At 40.9% G+C, this 6,901-nt stretch overlaps 1 long non-coding RNA gene across 1 annotated transcript in view; it reads left to right on the top strand.

Moving 5' to 3' along the window:
* Positions 1-2,296: 2,296 nt before the first annotated feature.
* The window catches only part of LOC138038933 (uncharacterized), a 38,296-nt gene continuing 33,691 nt past the window's right edge, over positions 2,297-6,901 (top strand). Inside the window, exon 1 of the long non-coding RNA XR_011130332.1 lies at positions 2,297-2,493. This is a non-coding gene — a long non-coding RNA (uncharacterized lncRNA). The remainder of the gene's footprint in view (positions 2,494-6,901) is intronic.

The raw sequence follows: 6,901 nt of genomic DNA, 5'->3' as shown, positions 1-6,901 counted from the left end.
TTCATGAGATCACATCAGTCAATTAGCAAAGCCCGTCGGTTTTCTCTTCCGTGTTACCTAATACGCACGACGGGCGTTGGACGTAAAAAAGTACAAACTTTTTCTGAATCGTGCTTCGCGTTTTTGAACTCAGGAGGCAAATTGATAAACTGTCATAGTAATCTCGCCTCACGGCAAAGATTAGTTAACTCATTTGCATAGAGAACTCATATACCTAGACTTTCGAAAAGTCCTTCGTCACATGTAGATGGCGCGTGGGACGAATGACTTTTCATACTTGATTGGCGCCAATTTTAGCGACCCAAAAACGGGTCGCTGAATTAGACCAATCAGAGTAGTCCTTGTGGACCCCAGGGGATAGAGTTGTCAATGAAAATTTGCCTTACGCATTGAAGCGTGATTTTCAACAGAAGTGATGGATGAAGCTACAGGATATTCCGGACTGCGAGACTATCGGAAGAAAACAATTCAAGCATATCTGTCTTGGAGAGACTTGTTTGTGTCTGCTCTAATCGGAGCTGGGAAAAGTCTGACCTTTGAGCTAGCCCCGTACGATTTTGATCGTTTCCTTGGAGAAGATTGCAATGCTATCGTCTTTGTAATTGTTCCACTGATTTTACTCATGAAAAGAAAAGGAACTTTATTTTTCTAGTCGTTCTAGCTCTGGAGCACTAATTAGGGACACTGTAAACTGAAGATCTAATCTCTAGCCTCAATTGTCATGGCATTAGGGCGTCATAAGATAATTTTAAATCTTAAGTATAAACTGGTGTCTGGCACCCTGCGAGCAGAGGCTCCTTTTGTCTTTTTCTTTACTGAGGAGGAGAAAAGGAGGCTCTGCCCGAATCGCGTCAACTCTTTGAAGCCGCCGCAGCCCGAGCTTCTGAACTAGTCAATCTTGTTTTCTCTCGTCAAACCGGTTTTTCCAGTGCGAGCGTCCGTTTAGTGACAAAACCGATGGTTATAATTGAGCCCGCTGTACCATGAAAAACCAAGATGGCGGTGAGATCTGGCATATTAGCCTTGGGTTCGAGACTGTATTCTGGCAACATGCAGCGCATATTCAATAAAGGTCTTACTCGATTCATGCAGAGCCTTTCTCGAGAACGCCAAAATCGAGCAAGCAAAAGAAAGGCTCTGCTAGCAGGGTGGGTGTCTGGAAGTCCTGAGGCGATTCTCAACAACTATTGACACATTTTTCGTTGAGTGAAACAAATTATTTTAAAGTGTGTCTTCATCGATGAGAGTCATTGCATCGCTAATGCACCACTCATCGCCATCCCCTGGGAGGATACAGAACAAGCAAAGTCAAGAAATTGCCCCTCCTAGAAGGGAATAAGACTGACAAGTAAAATGCAAGATTAACATTTGAAGTACAATTTACTGGGCAATGCAGAACTCAACTATAAAATAATACACAGCACCTCAAAAAAATGAACTCTTTATTTATTTAGAAATCTGTGCTTAAGGACGGTGCCTACTAATTCAAAGGTACTTTTGCGCGATTTATTGAATATACGGGAAAAGCAGATCTTAACAAGTGATATTGAAATCCAAAAAGAAAATTGGGGGTAACCTCGCATTTTTCAACGATAATTAATCAACAATATTTGTAAAAAGCAAAATACAAAGCAATGTATGGCGTTCTTTTGCAAATTGAAGCTTAATTATCTCTGAAAAATGCATGGTTTCTTTTTCAAGAGCACTTGCTAAGTTCTGCTTTATCCGAATAGTTTTGAACCACGCAAAAATATTCCTGTATTAATAAGCATCGCCGATTGGAAATCCGAGTGTCTTGAGATGCGCAGAACATATGCGTAATAACAATAGTAGGCACTGTCCTTAAAGTCACACAGTTACCAACCCACAATCCAAAACTAGAGTGAAACACAAGAAAAACATGAACAAAGGGGATAGTTCCTAAAGAAACTGTGGTGCTGCGTCGGTGGGGAAGAAGTATACAAAAATTTGGTTTTATCAACGGAGTTGATAATGTAAATTGGCCAACGTAAAGAGATTCTAAAAGCTGACGTTTCGAGCGTTAGCCCTTCGTCAGGCTCTGACGAAGGGGCTAACGCTCGAAACGTGCATAGTCGAGCTGCACACATATCATGTCTGTGCATAGTCAAGCTGCACACATATCACAATAAAACTCTTGCAATTCCTCTCCATCTTTTTCAGTAATCCCCACGCAATTGCCATGGTGCCAGGTTTTACAAAGGAAAAAGCTCACTATTAGTAAATAATTTCCCACAGTTCGTATCAGCAGAAGCAAGATGGAAAAAGATTGACATAACAATACCTGACGGACCACCTGAAGAATCCGCCATGGCCACGAGGAGTTGGATGAGCTCGCATTCCTGTGTTCAGCGGCTGTAATTCCATGCACGTAAGACAACTTGAAATGACTTGTTTCTCTTAACGAAGTCCCCGATTTCCACCTTGGTTTGAGGCGAATAAAAACAAAATCTCCCTGATTTTTCCCAACCCCAGGTAAGATTCAAATCTCGCTATAAGACCCCATAAAGAGTATAATTATCCCGGGGTTCCCCCCCCCCCCCCCCATCAGGGAATGGCTGATGATAGGTGCATAAATGTAAGTTTCACTAAGATGTATCTCTCCTTCTATTCCCGGTCTAGGATGTCTTTTAATCACGGTCGAGCACGTCTTCTACACCTGAAGTTTACCTGATCTTTCATGAGTGAAATCAATTGACTTTCTTGACGATTTGAAGCTTTCTCTTGATCGTTAATCTTGTGAACTAGTGTTTCACTTCTATAAGCACAATTACGCCACGAAGTGTTGGTATCACTGGAGATCTACCTTCCAAGGGGCGACTCGAGATTGAAATAAGCTCTCGTTTTAATTCGTCTCTGTTTCTGATACCTTTAGCACAAAGTAAACAAATTTCCTCTTTCGATTTCGAAGAAACAAATATGTTCGAGTGTTTCGTCGGATTGCGCCATTCAAGTGCAGAACTTGCGAATGACGTCATCCCCGTTTTAGCGCGAAACGCAGATGAAAACCTTGCTAGTAGTCAGGGAGCATATGTCGCGAGATAAAGTCCCGTGGGAATTCCATGAAGAAAGCAAGCCGCCTATCTAGATGTGTTAAGAGGCAATCTCGACCCCAGAGCTCTTCTCTTGACTGAGGGAGGGAAGAGCTCTGGGGAACCCTGAAATAAGGTGTTTTTTCATTGGTTTTCGTGAAGAACAATCAAAAGCGTCTCTAATTGGTGCATTCATGTTAGCACGAGGAGTGAGCAGGCGCCGTAAGGTTCAAACAGCCAATGTTTTGGCTATAAGAACCCTACGGCGCATGTTCTGCTACGCAGAGTTTCCCAGAGCCTTGGGTCTACCCGAGGCTCTGGTGACGAGAATGTGTTAAGAGGACCCTATGGAACATGCCAAATGTTGCTGGCAATTTTGCAACTTGAACCGACGGCTTGTGGGGGATAAAAGTGTGACACTCAGAGTCCAACATGGAAACGAGGCTTGACCTTCAAATGCTTTGTAACCATCGTCAATACTCCGATTCCAGAAAAAACCGGAAGTTGCATGCAAGTGAGGCTTAATAGCCCTCGCAGCATGAAAAATGTCGGACAAAACAAACAAGAACGGGGTCGTGGGCAAATTTAAAGCTACTTCAACCGTGCAAATTGCTAGCAAGGAGGAAAAAATTGGTCGCAAATGTTGCGCAGCTGCAAACTGTAATAACCGAAGTGAAAATCGACCCGATTTATCGTTTCATGCCGGTTTCCATCGGACGCACAACAACTGAAGAAGTGGGAAATTCGTAAGAAAAGAGGTGATGCCATCTTTGCACGGTAGGAAAAAAGTTCTGTTGTTCTGAACACTTCTTGCCGACGGATTTTAAACGGAGTCTGACGGGTCATAGATAAGACTTTAAGCCGGGAAGCGTACCATCGGTCTTTCCTTGGACAAAAGTGGATGAAGGATCGCTTTGTACAGCGAAAAGGTCGAAGTTGAGATGTGAGAAATCTGAAGGGATAACAAGAGCCGAGAGTGCTCATGAAAATAAAGAGCAGAAAGGGATTGCAGAAGCTTTCCGAAACGACTTTGTTGTCTTCGGTCCAACAACACTTGACAAGTGGATAGAAGAAATAAAGATGGAACATGGAAGGCTGCTTCAAGAATTGCAAGAACTTAAAGCAAAGGAGAGAATTTCCAAGTTTGGTCTGGAAAGATTTTCAAGTAGTCATGAAGATATAAAATTTTATACTGGATTTCCAGACTATGTAACTTTATCAGAATTCTGGGAATATGTTGAGCCTAATGCCCCAAAATTAACTTATTTCAGTTTTGTACGTGATAATACTGATTCTATTAATTTTGAAGGTAAATTTCCTTTCATGACAGGGAAAGAAAAGAGGTTTCCTGGACGCAATGTTGGTTGCGCCAGGAGTTTGCAACCGATTGATGAGTTTTGGCTTTTTTTAACCCGTTTAAGACTTGGTTTATTCGAGCGTGATCTCGCGTTTAGGTTCAGTATTTCAGAGCAAGTTGTTTCAGACCTAACTATAACATGGACTAATCACCTATATTTGATGCTAGGAAGCTTACTTATATGGTCTTCTAAAGAGCAGATTAAAACAACATCTACCTGAAGTTTTTAAGGGTGAGTTTGAAAACATAAGATGCAAAATAGACTGCACAGAAATAAATGCCAGACTCCTCAAGACCTTGAGAAACAAAGTGAACTTTATTCTGAATACAAGTCCCACAACACATTCAAAGGTCTTGTAGGAATTTCCCCAAATGTTTGGATTACATTTGCGAGTAGTTTGTATGGAGGAAGTATATCTGACCAGGAGATTGTAAAAAGGAGTTCTTTTGTTGATTTGCTTGATCAACATGACCTGATTGTGGCTGACCGTGGATTTGACATTCAGGATTTACTGGCAAAAAAGAAGGTAACACTTTTCATTCCTCCTAAACGACAAAGTAAATCTGAACAGTTCTCCAAAGAAGACTGTTTTGAGACTATGAGAATTGCCAATTTAAGAATCCACGTCGAAAGGGCCATTAGAAGAATCAAAGGTTGGCAAATCTTTGATAGTGTTGTGCCATTAAGTTTATTTGGAGTAATAAATCAGCTCTGGACAGTGACCTGCTTGCTTGTAAACTGGCAAAAGCCTGCTTTAACATGTTAAGGAAATGTGTCATTCACTGGTTTATCTTAACATTATGATGTGCAAAACCTTCTTGTCTATTAAAAGCTTCTATGACGCTGGAGATTGAGATCCTTTTGAACTAATTTGTCTATATTTCTGCACCGAACTTTAGTAAAACATGTTTACATTCTCTTTCACTGTGAATGACAAATTTAACTAAGAGCACGAGATTTTACAAATCTGATTGTTTATAATCAGTGAAAACCACACCTACATAGACCATCTCGGATATTGGGGTAAGCTAACTCATATATGATATATTTATTATCAAAAATTTCAATGTTCTTTTGTTTCTCCTTCCACCATTCTGGTTCGAAGAGGATTTCCACACAAAACAAATTTCCTTTACTTCCACTGATTGCAAGAACACTCCAAAGTCTCTTAACCACATACATTTGCTGCTGTACTTGATAAAAGTACGTGTGATTCTTGTTGACTTGTAATACACCTGAATCAGTCCTTTTGCACATAGTATTCCGCACAAGGGCATATTCTATGCTCTTTCCATTGTTGAAAACGATATTCTTAGCTTCAAAACTTCCATTTCGGGGTCATTCCTGCTAGGATCAGTTATTACACCATCTGAAGAGGCACCCAAAATTAAACACTGTTTTCTTTTTCAATAAAGAAACCACATTGCATTACAGTGACTTGTTTGTGTTCCTGCTGGTGCATAATTTAAATGTAGCCATCTGTGACTAGTTTTTCATTCTTTAACGGTGACCAATAGTTGCTGCCATAGTTTAGGACTTCTTTGACTATTTTACTCGGGGAAGTCCCCACCTCAGTGAGAACATCCAACCCTGTAGCTCTTTGAAACTGTAACTCTACCAAACCTGTGATTGTACCATTCTTGGCAGGCAGACTGTCTTCTTGTTTGATACTCTATGTCTGCAATTTCATCTTCAGTTTTGAAAAGACCTTTTTTAATTCTTTCACAACGCTGGTGTATTTCATGGAGAAACACTGGGTGTTCTTTCACTGGCGAAATTATTCGAAAACCATTGTCCTCATTACGTTGTGTTTCCTCCCTTCCCTAAACTATTTCACTAACTTGTACTTCGCAACTTGAAATTGAAGGCGAAGAGTTAGAAGAGGTACAACTCTCCTTCTCTTGAACGACTGTTCCAAACTCTTTTAGTTGCACATGAAGTGCAGAACCATAGGCAACCTCTCCAACTATTGTGTCAACTAACTTGATATCATCTACATCAGGGATCATTTTCGACAATGGAACATTAGGATTTAGTTTTTGTAGATTTTGTTTCAATTTTCCAACAGATTCTAAGTCTATTTTACGTGATTTTGATGGCCTTGGATCGAACAACGTGGGATAGACACCCCGTCGCTTTCTTCCCTTGATATCTAAGAAAAGGCGGGGTTTGAATAGTTTCTGTGTCATGATTGGGTTGTGCTGTACAGTCCTTTTTCCAGGTATTCCCCATTTTCTAGGTTTGGAGGTACAACTGCGCTTATCAGCGGGCTGAACCCCATCTTTTCTGGATATTTCATCTAGTTTCCATATTACCGCCATCACGTGGCAGCAACAACCGCTTTTTCCCGCAGGGCATATTTTGTCACATTCGGCAGAAAGAAGTTTAGGCTTGCCGTTCCTCTGAATTACCATTTTGACTTTATATTTCATGGATTTCCTATAGGAAGCCCAGCAAAGCGCTCGGAGGTAAACAACATCCTCCGAATTGGGA

This window comes from Montipora capricornis, chromosome 2 (genome assembly GCF_036669925.1).
Source record: "Montipora capricornis isolate CH-2021 chromosome 2, ASM3666992v2, whole genome shotgun sequence".
Lineage (NCBI taxonomy): Eukaryota > Metazoa > Cnidaria > Anthozoa > Scleractinia > Acroporidae > Montipora > Montipora capricornis.
The sequence above is the reverse complement of the archived record's forward strand: the minus strand, read 5'-3'. Positions and strand labels throughout refer to the sequence as shown.